The sequence below is a fragment of the Podarcis pityusensis genome (genome assembly GCF_964106645.2).
Source record: "Podarcis pityusensis genome assembly, chromosome: 3".
NCBI lineage: Eukaryota > Metazoa > Chordata > Lepidosauria > Squamata > Lacertidae > Podarcis > Podarcis pityusensis.
This window is the reverse complement of record NC_138026.1, coordinates 115945359-115958611: the sequence shown is the minus strand read 5'-3', so window position 1 is coordinate 115958611 and position 13253 is coordinate 115945359. Positions and strand designations below refer to the sequence as shown.

Genomic DNA, 13253 nt, shown 5'->3' with positions numbered 1-13253 from the left:
TTCTGTTCTCCTTCAAGGATCGCGTAGATGTTTTCCACAAATCGCCTGAGAGAATTATCAGTCGCTTTGCCTTCTATGGTGACAGTGAAATGATTCCCATGGTTGCCCTGCCTTTGGCCTTCCACACTCACAGAATAATCCGTTGGATGTTCTTGCATTTCAAGTAAAGCCTTGATCTTTTCTACTAATCTCTGTCCGGAAGCATTGTCCCCTTGGCCTTGTATGTTCAAGGTAAACTTGAGCTGCTTGCCTCTTTCGCTGTGTTCATTGTCAATCAGACTGGGCCTCTTTTTCAAGGAAACATTGAAGTCTCGGACTAATTTGTGGACAGAAGTACCAATCCCTTCACCTTCTATGTTCATGTTCATGTTAGCTATTTTCTGTTCTCCTTCAAGGATCGCATAGATGTTTTCCACAAATCCCCTGAGAGAATTATCAGTCGCTTTGCCTTCTATGGTGACAGTGAAATGATTCCCATGGTTGCCCTGCCTTTGGCCTTCCACACTCACAGAATAATCCGTTGGATGTTCTTGCATTTCAAGTAAAGCCTTGATCTTTTCTACTAATCTCTGTCCGGAAGCATTGTCCCCTTGGCCTTGTATGTTCAAGGTAAACTTGAGCTGCTTGCCTCTTTCGCTGTGTTCATTGTCAATCAGACTGGGCCTCTTTTTCAAGGAAACATTGAAGTCTCGGACTAATTTGTGGACAGAAGTACCAATCCCTTGACCTTTTATGTTCATGTTCATGTTAGTTATTTTCTGTTCTCCTTCAAGGATCGCGTAGATGTTTTCCACAAATCGCCTGAGAGAATTATCAGTCGCTTTGCCTTCTATGGTGACAGTGAAATGATTCCCATGGTTGCCCTGCCTTTGGCCTTCCACACTCACAGAATAATCCGTTGGATGTTCTTGCATTTCAAGTAAAGCCTTGATCTTTTCTACTAATCTCTGTCTGGAAGCATTGTCCCCTTGGCCTTGTATGTTCAAGGTAAACTTGAGCTGCTTGCCTCTTTCGCTGTGTTCATTGTCAATCAGACTGGGCCTCTTTTTCAAGGAAACATTGAAGTCTCGGACTAATTTGTGGACAGAAGTACCAATCCCTTGACCTTCGATGTTCATGTTCATGTTAGCTATTTTCTGTTCTCCTTCAAGGATCGCATAGATGTTTTCCACAAATCCCCTGAGAGAATTATCAGTCGCTTTGCCTTCTATGGTGACAGTGAAATGATTCCCATGGTTGCCCTGCCTTTGGCCTTCCACACTCACAGAATAATCCGTTGGATGTTCTTGCATTTCAAGCAAAGCCTTGATCTTTTCTACTAATCTCTGTCTGGAAGCATCATCCCCTTCGCCTTGTATGTTCAAGGTAAACTTGAGCTGCTTGCCTCTTTCGCTGTGTTCATTGTCAATCAGACTGGGCCTCTTTTTCAAGGAAACATTGAAGTCTCGGACTAATTTGTGGACAGAAGTACCAATCCCTTGACCTTTTATGTTCATGTTCATGTTAGCTATTTTCTGTTCTCCTTCAAGGATCGCGTAGATTTTTTCCACAAATCCCCTGAGAGAATTATCAGTCGCTTTGCCTTCTATGGTGACAGTGAAATGATTCCCATGATTGCCCTGCCTTTGGCCTTCCACACTCACAGAATAATCCGTTGGATGTTCTTGCATTTCAAGCAAAGCCTTGATCTTTTCTACTAATCTCTGTCTGGAAGCATCATCCCCTTCGCCTTTTATGTTCAAGGTAAACTTGAGCTGCTTGCCTCTTTCGCTGTGTTCATTGTCAATCAGACTGGGCCTCTTTTTCAAGGAAACATTGAAGTCTCGGACTAATTTGTGGACAGAAGTACCAATCCCTTGACCTTTTATGTTCATGTTCATGTTAGCTATTTTCTGTTCTCCTTCAAGGATCGCGTAGATTTTTTCCACAAATCCCCTGAGAGAATTATCAGTCGCTTTGCCTTCTATGGTGACAGTGAAATGATTCCCATGATTGCCCTGCCTTTGGCCTTCCACACTCACAGAATAATCCGTTGGATGTTCTTGCATTTCAAGTAAAGCCTTGATCTTTTCTACTAATCTCTTACCGGAAGCATCGTCCCCTTGGCCTTGTATGTTCAAGGTAAACTTGAGCTGCTTGCCTCTTTCGCTGTGTTCATTGTCAATCAGACTGGGCCTCTTTTTCAAGGAAACATTGAAGTCTCGGACTAATTTGTGGACAGAAGTACCAATCCCTTGACCTTTTATGTTCATGTTCATGTTAGCTATTTTCTGTTCTCCTTCAAGGATCGCGTAGATGTTTTCCACAAATCGCCTGAGAGAATTATCAGTCGCTTTGCCTTCTATGGTGACAGTGAAATGATTCCCATGGTTGCCCTGCCTTTGGCCTTCCACACTCACAGAATAATCCGTTGGATGTTCTTGCATTTCAAGTAAAGCCTTGATCTTTTCTACTAATCTCTGTCCGGAAGCATTGTCCCCTTGGCCTTGTATGTTCAAGGTAAACTTGAGCTGCTTGCCTCTTTCGCTGTGTTCATTGTCAATCAGACTGGGCCTCTTTTTCAAGGAAACATTGAAGTCTCGGACTAATTTGTGGACAGAAGTACCAATCCCTTGACCTTTTATGTTCATGTTCATGTTAGCTATTTTCTGTTCTCCTTCAAGGATCGCGTAGATGTTTTCCACAAATCGCCTGAGAGAATTATCAGTCGCTTTGCCTTCTATGGTGACAGTGAAATCATTCCCATGGTTGCCCTGCCTTTGGCCTTCCACACTCACAGAATAATCCATTGGCTGTTCTTGCATTTCAAGTAAAGCCTTGATCTTTTCTACTAATCTCCGTCCAGAAGCATTGTCCCCTTGGCCTTGTATGTTCAAGGTAAACTTGAGCTGCTTGCCTCTTTCGCTGTGTTCATTGTCAATCAGACTGGGCCTCTTTTTCAAGGAAACATTGAAGTCTCGGACTAATTTGTGGACAGAAGTACCAATCCCTTGACCTTTTATGTTCATGTTCATGTTAGCTATTTTCTGTTCTCCTTCAAAGATCGCGTAGATGTTTTCCACAAATCGCCTGAGAGAATTATCAGTCGCTTTGCCTTCTATGGTGACAGTGAAATGATTCCCATGGTTGCCCTGCCTTTGGCCTTCCACACTCACAGAATAATCCGTTGGATGTTCTTGCATTTCAAGTAAAGCCTTGATCTTTTCTACTAATCTCTGTCCGGAAGCATCGTCCCCTTGGCCTTGTATATTCAAGGTAAACTTGAGCTGCTTGCCTCTTTCGCTGTGTTCATTGTCAATCAGACTGGGCCTCTTTTTCAAGGAAACATTGAAGTCTCGGACTAATTTGTGGACAGAAGTACCAATCCCTTGACCTTTTATGTTCATGTTCATGTTAGCTATTTTCTGTTCTCCTTCAAGGATCGCGTAGATGTTTTCCACAAATCGCCTGAGAGAATTATCAGTCGCTTTGCCTTCTATGGTGACAGTGAAATGATTCCCATGGTTGCCCTGCCTTTGGCCTTCCACACTCACAGAATAATCCTTTGGATGTTCTTGCATTTCAAGTAAAGCCTTGATCTTTTCTACTAATCTCTGTCCGGAAGCATCGTCCCCTTGGCCTTGTATATTCAAGGTAAACTTGAGCTGCTTGCCTCTTTCGCTGTGTTCATTGTCAATCAGACTGGGCCTCTTTTTCAAGGAAACATTGAAGTCTCGGACTAATTTGTGGACAGAAGTACCAATCCCTTGACCTTCTATGTTCATGTTCATGTTAGCTATTTTCTGTTCTCCTTCAAGGATCACGTAGATGTTTTCCACAAATCCCCTGAGAGAATTATCAGTCGCTTTGCCTTCTATGGTGACAGTGAAATGATTCCCATGGTTGCCCTGCCTTTGGCCTTCCACACTCACAGAATAATCCGTTGGATGTTCTTGCATTTCAAGTAAAGCCTTGATCTTTTCTACTAATCTCTTACCGGAAGCATTGTCCCCTTGGCCTTGTATGTTCAAGGTAAACTTGAGCTGCTTGCCTCTTTCGCTGTGTTCATTGTCAATCAGACTGGGCCTCTTTTTCAAGGAAACATTGAAGTCTCGGACTAATTTGTGGACAGAAGTACCAATCCCTTGACCTTTTATGTTCATGTTCATGTTAGCTATTTTCTGTTCTCCTTCAAGGATCGCGTAGATGTTTTCCACAAATCGCCTGAGAGAATTATCAGTCGCTTTGCCTTCTATGGTGACAGTGAAATGATTCCCATGGTTGCCCTGCCTTTGGCCTTCCACACTCACAGAATAATCCATTGGCTGTTCTTGCATTTCAAGTAAAGCCTTGATCTTTTCTACTAATCTCCGTCCAGAAGCATTGTCCCCTTGGCCTTGTATGTTCAAGGTAAACTTGAGCTGCTTGCCTCTTTCGCTGTGTTCATTGTCAATCAGACTGGGCCTCTTTTTCAAGGAAACATTGAAGTCTCGGACTAATTTGTGGACAGAAGTACCAATCCCTTGACCTTTTATGTTCATGTTCATGTTAGCTATTTTCTGTTCTCCTTCAAGGATCGCGTAGATGTTTTCCACAAATCGCCTGAGAGAATTATCAGTCGCTTTGCCTTCTATGGTGACAGTGAAATGATTCCCATGGTTGCCCTGCCTTTGGCCTTCCACACTCACAGAATAATCCGTTGGATGTTCTTGCATTTCAAGTAAAGCCTTGATCTTTTCTACTAATCTCTGTCCGGAAGCATTGTCCCCTTGGCCTTGTATGTTCAAGGTAAACTTGAGCTGCTTGCCTCTTTCGCTGTGTTCATTGTCAATCAGACTGGGCCTCTTTTTCAAGGAAACATTGAAGTCTCGGACTAATTTGTGGACAGAAGTACCAATCCCTTGACCTTTTATGTTCATGTTCATGTTAGCTATCTTCTGTTCTCCTTCAAGGATCGCGTAGATGTTTTCCACAAATCGCCTGAGAGAATTATCAGTCGCTTTGCCTTCTATGGTGACAGTGAAATGATTCCCATGGTTGCCCTGCCTTTGGCCTTCCACACTCACAGAATAATCCGTTGGATGTTCTTGCATTTCAAGTAAAGCCTTGATCTTTTCTACTAATCTCTGTCCAGAAGCATTGTCCCATTGGCCTTGTATGTTCAAGGTAAACTTGAGCTGCTTGCCTCTTTCGCTGTGTTCATTGTCAATCAGACTGGGCCTCTTTTTCAAGGAAACATTGAAGTCTCGGACTAATTTGTGGACAGAAGTACCAATCCCTTGACCTTTTATGTTCATGTTCATGTTAGCTATTTTCTGTTCTCCTTCAAGGATTGCGTAGATGTTTTCCACAAATCGCCTGAGAGAATTATCAGTCGCTTTGCCTTCTATGGTGACAGTGAAATGATTCCCATGGTTGCCCTGCCTTTGGCCTTCCACACTCACAGAATAATCCGTTGGCTGTTCTTGCATTTCAAGTAAAGCCTTGATCTTTTCTACTAATCTCTGTCCGGAAGCATTGTCCCCTTGGCCTTGTATGTTCAAGGTAAACTTGAGCTGCTTGCCTCTTTCGCTGTGTTCATTGTCAATCAGACTGGGCCTCTTTTTCAAGGAAACATTGAAGTCTCGGACTAATTTGTGGACAGAAGTACCAATCCCTTGACCTTTTATGTTCATGTTCATGTTAGCTATTTTCTGTTCTCCTTCAAGGATCGCGTAGATGTTTTCCACAAATCGCCTGAGAGAATTATCAGTCGCTTTGCCTTCTATGGTGACAGTGAAATGATTCCCATGGTTGCCCTGCCTTTGGCCTTCCACACTCACAGAATAATCCTTTGGATGTTCTTGCATTTCAAGTAAAGCCTTGATCTTTTCTACTAATCTCTGTCCGGAAGCATCGTCCCCTTGGCCTTGTATATTCAAGGTAAACTTGAGCTGCTTGCCTCTTTCGCTGTGTTCATTGTCAATCAGACTGGGCCTCTTTTTCAAGGAAACATTGAAGTCTCGGACTAATTTGTGGACAGAAGTACCAATCCCTTGACCTTCTATGTTCATGTTCATGTTAGCTATTTTCTGTTCTCCTTCAAGGATCGCGTAGATGTTTTCCACAAATCGCCTGAGAGAATTATCAGTCGCTTTGCCTTCTATGGTGACAGTGAAATGATTCCCATGGTTGCCCTGCCTTTGGCCTTCCACACTCACAGAATAATCCTTTGGATGTTCTTGCATTTCAAGTAAAGCCTTGATCTTTTCTACTAATCTCTGTCCGGAAGCATCGTCCCCTTGGCCTTGTATATTCAAGGTAAACTTGAGCTGCTTGCCTCTTTCGCTGTGTTCATTGTCAATCAGACTGGGCCTCTTTTTTAAGGAAACATTGAAGTCTCGGACTAATTTGTGGACAGAAGTACCAATCCCTTGACCTTCTATGTTCATGTTCATGTTAGCTATTTTCTGTTCTCCTTCAAGGATCGCGTAGATGTTTTCCACAAATCCCCTGAGAGAATTATCAGTCGCTTTGCCTTCTATGGTGACAGTGAAATGATTCCCATGATTGCCCTGCCTTTGGCCTTCCACACTCACAGAATAATCCGTTGGATGTTCTTGCATTTCAAGCAAAGCCTTGATCTTTTCTACTAATCTCTGTCTGGAAGCATCGTCCCCTTGGCCTTGTATGTTCAAGGTAAACTTGAGCTGCTTGCCTCTTTCGCTGTGTTCATTGTCAATCAGACTGGGCCTCTTTTTCAAGGAAACATTGAAGTCTCGGACTAATTTGTGGACAGAAGTACCAATCCCTTGACCTTTTATGTTCATGTTCATGTTAGCTATTTTCTCTTCTCCTTCAAGGATCGCGTAGATGTTTTCCACAAATCCCCTGAGAGAATTATCAGTCGCTTTGCCTTCTATGGTGACAGTGAAATGATTCCCATGGTTGCCCTGCCTTTGGCCTTCCACACTCACAGAATAATCCTTTGGATGTTCTTGCATTTCAAGTAAAGCCTTGATCTTTTCTACTAATCTCTGTCCGGAAGCATCGTCCCCTTGGCCTTGTATATTCAAGGTAAACTTGAGCTGCTTGCCTCTTTCGCTGTGTTCATTGTCAATCAGACTGGGCCTCTTTTTCAAGGAAACATTGAAGTCTCGGACTAATTTGTGGACAGAAGTACCAATTCCTTGACCTTCTATGTTCATGTTCATGTTAGCTATTTTCTGTTCTCCTTCAAGGATCGCGTAGATGTTTTCCACAAATCCCCTGAGAGAATTATCAGTCGCTTTGCCTTCTATGGTGACAGTGAAATGATTCCCATGATTGCCCTGCCTTTGGCCTTCCACACTCACAGAATAATCCGTTGGATGTTCTTGCATTTCAAGTAAAGCCTTGATCTTTTCTACTAATCTCTGTCCGGAAGCATTGTCCCCTTGGCCTTGTATATTCAAGGTAAACTTGAGCTGCTTGCCTCTTTCGCTGTGTTCATTGTCAATCAGACTGGGCCTCTTTTTCAAGGAAACATTGAAGTCTCGGACTAATTTGTGGACAGAAGTACCAATCCCTTGACCTTCTATGTTCATGTTCATGTTAGCTATTTTCTGTTCTCCTTCAAGGATCGCGTAGATGTTTTCCACAAATCCCCTGAGAGAATTATCAGTCGCTTTGCCTTCTATGGTGACAGTGAAATGATTCCCATGGTTGCCCTGCCTTTGGCCTTCCACACTCACAGAATAATCCGTTGGATGTTCTTGCATTTCAAGCAAAGCCTTGATCTTTTCTACTAATCTCTGTCTGGAAGCATCGTCCCCTTGGCCTTGTATGTTCAAGGTAAACTTGAGCTGCTTGCCTCTTTCGCTGTGTTCATTGTCAATCAGACTGGGCCTCTTTTTCAAGGAAACATTGAAGTCTCGGACTAATTTGTGGACAGAAGTACCAATCCCTTGACCTTTTATGTTCATGTTCATGTTAGCTATTTTCTCTTCTCCTTCAAGGATCGCGTAGATGTTTTCCACAAATCCCCTGAGAGAATTATCAGTCGCTTTGCCTTCTATGGTGACAGTGAAATGATTCCCATGGTTGCCCTGCCTTTGGCCTTCCACACTCACAGAATAATCCGTTGGATGTTCTTGCATTTCAAGTAAAGCCTTGATCTTTTCTACTAATCTCTGTCCGGAAGCATTGTCCCCTTGGCCTTGTATGTTCAAGGTAAACTTGAGCTGCTTGCCTCTTTCGCTGTGTTCATTGTCAATCAGACTGGGCCTCTTTTTCAAGGAAACATTGAAGTCTCGGACTAATTTGTGGACAGAAGTACCAATCCCTTGACCTTCTATGTTCATGTTCATGTTAGCTATTTTCTGTTCTCCTTCAAGGATCGCGTAGATGTTTTCCACAAATCCCCTGAGAGAATTATCAGTCGCTTTGCCTTCTATGGTGACAGTGAAATGATTCCCATGGTTGCCCTGCCTTTGGCCTTCCACACTCACAGAATAATCCGTTGGATGTTCTTGCATTTCAAGCAAAGCCTTGATCTTTTCTACTAATCTCTGTCTGGAAGCATCGTCCCCTTGGCCTTGTATGTTCAAGGTAAACTTGAGCTGCTTGCCTCTTTCGCTGTGTTCATTGTCAATCAGACTGGGCCTCTTTTTCAAGGAAACATTGAAGTCTCGGACTAATTTGTGGACAGAAGTACCAATCCCTTGACCTTTTATGTTCATGTTCATGTTAGCTATTTTCTCTTCTCCTTCAAGGATCGCGTAGATGTTTTCCACAAATCCCCTGAGAGAATTATCAGTCGCTTTGCCTTCTATGGTGACAGTGAAATGATTCCCATGGTTGCCCTGCCTTTGGCCTTCCACACTCACAGAATAATCCGTTGGATGTTCTTGCATTTCAAGTAAAGCCTTGATCTTTTCTACTAATCTCTGTCCGGAAGCATTGTCCCCTTGGCCTTGTATGTTCAAGGTAAACTTGAGCTGCTTGCCTCTTTCGCTGTGTTCATTGTCAATCAGACTGGGCCTCTTTTTCAAGGAAACATTGAAGTCTCGGACTAATTTGTGGACAGAAGTACCAATCCCTTGACCTTTTATGTTCATGTTCATGTTAGCTATTTTCTGTTCTCCTTCAAGGATCGCGTAGATGTTTTCCACAAATCGCCTGAGAGAATTATCAGTCGCTTTGCCTTCTATGGTGACAGTGAAATGATTCCCATGGTTGCCCTGCCTTTGGCCTTCCACACTCACAGAATAATCCGTTGGATGTTCTTGCATTTCAAGTAAAGCCTTGATCTTTTCTACTAATCTCTGTCTGGAAGCATCGTCCCCTTGGCCTTGAATGTTCAAGGTAAACTTGAGCTGCTTGCCTCTTTCACTGTGTTCATTGTCAATCAGACTGGGCCTCTTTTTCAAGGAAACATTGAAGTCTCGGACTAATTTGTGGACAGAAGTACCAATCCCTTGACCTTCTATGTTCATGTTCATGTTAGCTATTTTCTGTTCTCCTTCAAGGATCGCATAGATGTTTTCCACAAATCCCCTGAGAGAATTATCAGTCGCTTTGCCTTCTATGGTGACAGTGAAATGAATCACCTGGTTGCGCAGGCTTTTGCCTTTCATGCTCAAAGAATAATCCATTATTTCCATTTCCTTGCCAAGCAAAGCCTTGATCTTTCTGACTAATCTCTTTAGAGTAGCATCATCACTTTGGCCTTGTATTTTAAAGGTAAACGGGATCCTCCGGATTCCTTCTTCGAGTGGAGGAACATCAACATTAGGCTTTTTGTTCAGGGAATCATTGAACTCCTCGATTATTTGGTGGAGAGAAGGACTAATTCCTTGGCCTTGTATGCTGAGGTTAATGTGAGTCATTTTGTCTTCTTCTTCTTCAAGGATTGCATTGACATTTCCCACTAACTTCCTGACAGAAGAATCAGGCCCTTGGCCATCTACAGTGACAGTAAAATGAATGACCTGGTTGCGCAGGCTTTTGCCTTTCATGCTCACAGAATAATCCATTATTTCCATTTCCTTGCCAAGCAAAGCCCTGATCTTTCTGACAAATCTCTTTAGAGTAGCATCATCACTTTGGCCTTGTATTTTAAAGGTAAACGGGATCCTCCGGATTCCTTCTTCGAGTGGAGGAACATCAACATTAGGCTTTTTCTTCAGGGAATCATTGAACTCCTCGATTATTTGGTGGAGAGAAGGACTAATTCCTTGGCCTTGTATGCTGAGGTTAATGTGAGTCATTTTGTCTTCTTCTTCTTCAAGGATTGCCTTGACATTTCCCACTAACTTCCTGACAGAAGAATCAGGCCCTTGGCCATCTACAGTGACAGTAAAATGAATGACCTGGTTGCGCAGGCTTTTGCCTTTCATGCTCAAAGAATAATCCATTATTTCCATTTCCTTGCCAAGCAAAGCCTTGATCTTTCTGACAAATCTCTTTAGAGTAGCATCATCACTTTGCCCTTGTATTTCAAAGGTAAACGGGATCCTCACGATTCCTTCTTCGAGTGGAGGAACATCAACATTAGGCTTTTTGTTCAGGGCATCATTGAACTCCTCGATTATTTGGTGGAGAGAAGGACTAATTCCTTGGCCTTGTATGCTGAGGTTAATGTGAGTCATTTTGTCTTCTTCTTCTTCAAGGATTGCATTGACTTTTTCCACTAACTTCCTGACAGAAGAATCAGGCCCTTGTCCATCTACAGTGACAGTAAAATGAATGACCTGGTTGCGCAGGCTTTTGCCTTTCATGCTCACAGAATAATCCATTATTTCCATTTCCTTGCCAAGCAAAGCCTTGATCTTTCTGACAAATCTCTTTAGAGAAGCATCATCCCCTTGGCCCTTTATCTTCAATGTAAACATGACCCTCTTGTGTACTTCGTTTGGGAAATTAATATCTGCATGAGGCTTGTTGTTCAGGGAACTATTGATCTCATTTATTAATTGGTGGAGAGAAGTACCAATCTTTTGGCCTTCTATTTCGAAGGTAATATGAGTCATTTTCCCTTCTCTTTGAAGGAAGGCACTGATGTTTTCCACCAATCTCCTTAGAGCAGCATTAGTCCCATGACCTTCTGTCGTGAGAGTAAAATGAATCATCTGATTGTCCTGCCTTTGTCCTTTCATCTTCAGAGAGTAATCATTTATTTCCTTATCCTTGCCAAGAAAAGCCTTGATCTTTTCGACAAATCTCTTTAGGGAAGCATCATTCCCTTGGCCCTTTATCTTCAATGTAAACTTGACCTGCTGGCCTCCTTCGGTTGGGAAATTATTAACCTCATGAGGCCTGTTATTCAGGGAACTGTTGATCTCATTTATTAATTGGTGGATAGAAGGACCAATCCCTTGGCCTTCTATGTTGATGGTACTGTGAGTTATTTGGCCTTCTGTCTGAAGCATGGCATTGATGTTTTCAACTAATCTCTTGATAGAAGCATCAACCCCATTGCCTTGTATGGTTAATTTAAAAAGCAATGTCTGATGCCCAAGGCTTTGGCTTTGCAGTTTCACAGAATAATGATTTATTTCCCCATCCTTGGTAAGAAAAGCTTTAATCTCGTTGACTAATCTCTTCAGAGAAACATCATCCCCTTGGCCTTGTATGTTCAGGATAAAATCAACTCCCATATGTCCATTGTTGTTTGGAGAGTCAATCCTTTCATTATCCGTGGAAGTATTGTTTAGTTCACCATATGTGCTAATTAAGGCATTGATTTCTTGGACTAATCTTTTGACAGAAGCTTCAGTCCCTTTACCTTTTATGGTGATTATGAATCCCTCCCCATCATCTTCTTTATTGTGAAAACCGCCATTGTCTTTTTTTTCCATATTAATAGAAGTATCACTTATTTCAACATTTTTGTAAAGGAGAGCTTTGAGGTCTTCAACAAATCTCTGGAGAGAAGCACGAGTCCCTTGGACTTGTATATTAAGTGTAAAATCGGTTATCTGGATTTCTCTCTTGTGCTCAGCATTCATAACTTGGTCTTCTACTGTCCGGGGCAAATGAGTGAAGCAATCAACTGTAAAGAAATTTAAAAAGGTATTGTGAAGCAAATGCTTTTTCTTAAATTCCAACATACCGGGCACCATACATCATGTCTATTAATTCCTTTTTTAAAAAAAATGATATGTATTAAAAGTTTAAAAATTACAGAAGAAAAAAAGAAATAACAACAAAGTAGAAAAAAAACAATAACAAAACACATAAAACATATAAAAACCATACAATAATACAGCAAAAAAAACAGACAAAAAAGAAACTAAAAAAACACATCCAATATTCCATGTCTTTACCTTTCCTTAACTTATTTCATCGACCTCCTCACACCTCCCTTTTTTTTATTCTAGTTCAATTCACTATTTCAGCAAGTTCTTCCCATCTTTCTCATTTTTGATTCTATAGTTTTAATGATCTAACCTTAATTTTTTTCAATTTAACCCGATATCAATCAACTTTTACTTAATTCTTTGTTGCATTTCTACTAAAACCATGTTAATTCATTCCCGCATCCTTCTAACACTCATTAATTTTACAATGTTTCTGTAAGTATACTTTAAATTTTTTCCAATCTTCTTCCACCGACTCTTCTCTCTGGTCTCGAATTCTGCCAGTCATTTCCGCCAGTTCCATATAGTCCATCAACTTCATCTGCCATTCTTCCCTGGTAGGTAGATCTTGTGTCTTCCAGTATTTCGCAATGAGTATTCTTGCTGCTGTTGTAGCGTACATAAAGAAAGTTCTATCTTTCTTTGGCACCAATTGGCCGACCATGCCCAGGAGAAAGGCCTCTGGTTTCTTCAGGAAGGTATATTTATATACCTTTTTCATTTCATTATAGATCATCTCCCAGAATGCCTTAATCTTTGGGCATGTCCACCAAAGGTGAAAGAATGTACCTTCAGTTTCATTACATTTCCAACATTTATTATCGGGCAAATGATAGATTTTTGCAAGCTTGACTGGTGTCATGTACCACCTATAAATCATTTTCATTAAATTCTCTTTTAAGGCATTGCATGCCGTAAACTTCATACCAGTGGTCCATAACTGTTCCCAGTCAGCCATCATAATATTATGTCCAACATCTTGTGCCCATTTAATCATAGCAGATTTCACCATTTCATCTTGAGTATTCCATTTCAACAGCAAGTTATACATTCTTGACAAATTCTTAACTTTAGGGTCTAACAATTCTGTTTCCAACTTTGATTTTTCCATCTGGAAGCCAATTTTTTTATCCAAATTATACACCTCCATTATTTGATAATAATGGAGCCAAT

At 41.5% G+C, this 13253-nt stretch overlaps 1 long non-coding RNA gene across 1 annotated transcript in view; it reads left to right on the top strand.

Moving 5' to 3' along the window:
* LOC308472544 overlaps window positions 1-12750 on the top strand; it is a 66831-nt gene extending 54081 nt beyond the window's left edge. The window contains exon 2 of the long non-coding RNA XR_013983571.1: window positions 12521-12750. This is a non-coding gene — a long non-coding RNA (uncharacterized lncRNA). The remainder of the gene's footprint in view (window positions 1-12520) is intronic.
* Window positions 12751-13253: the final 503 nt, after the last annotated feature.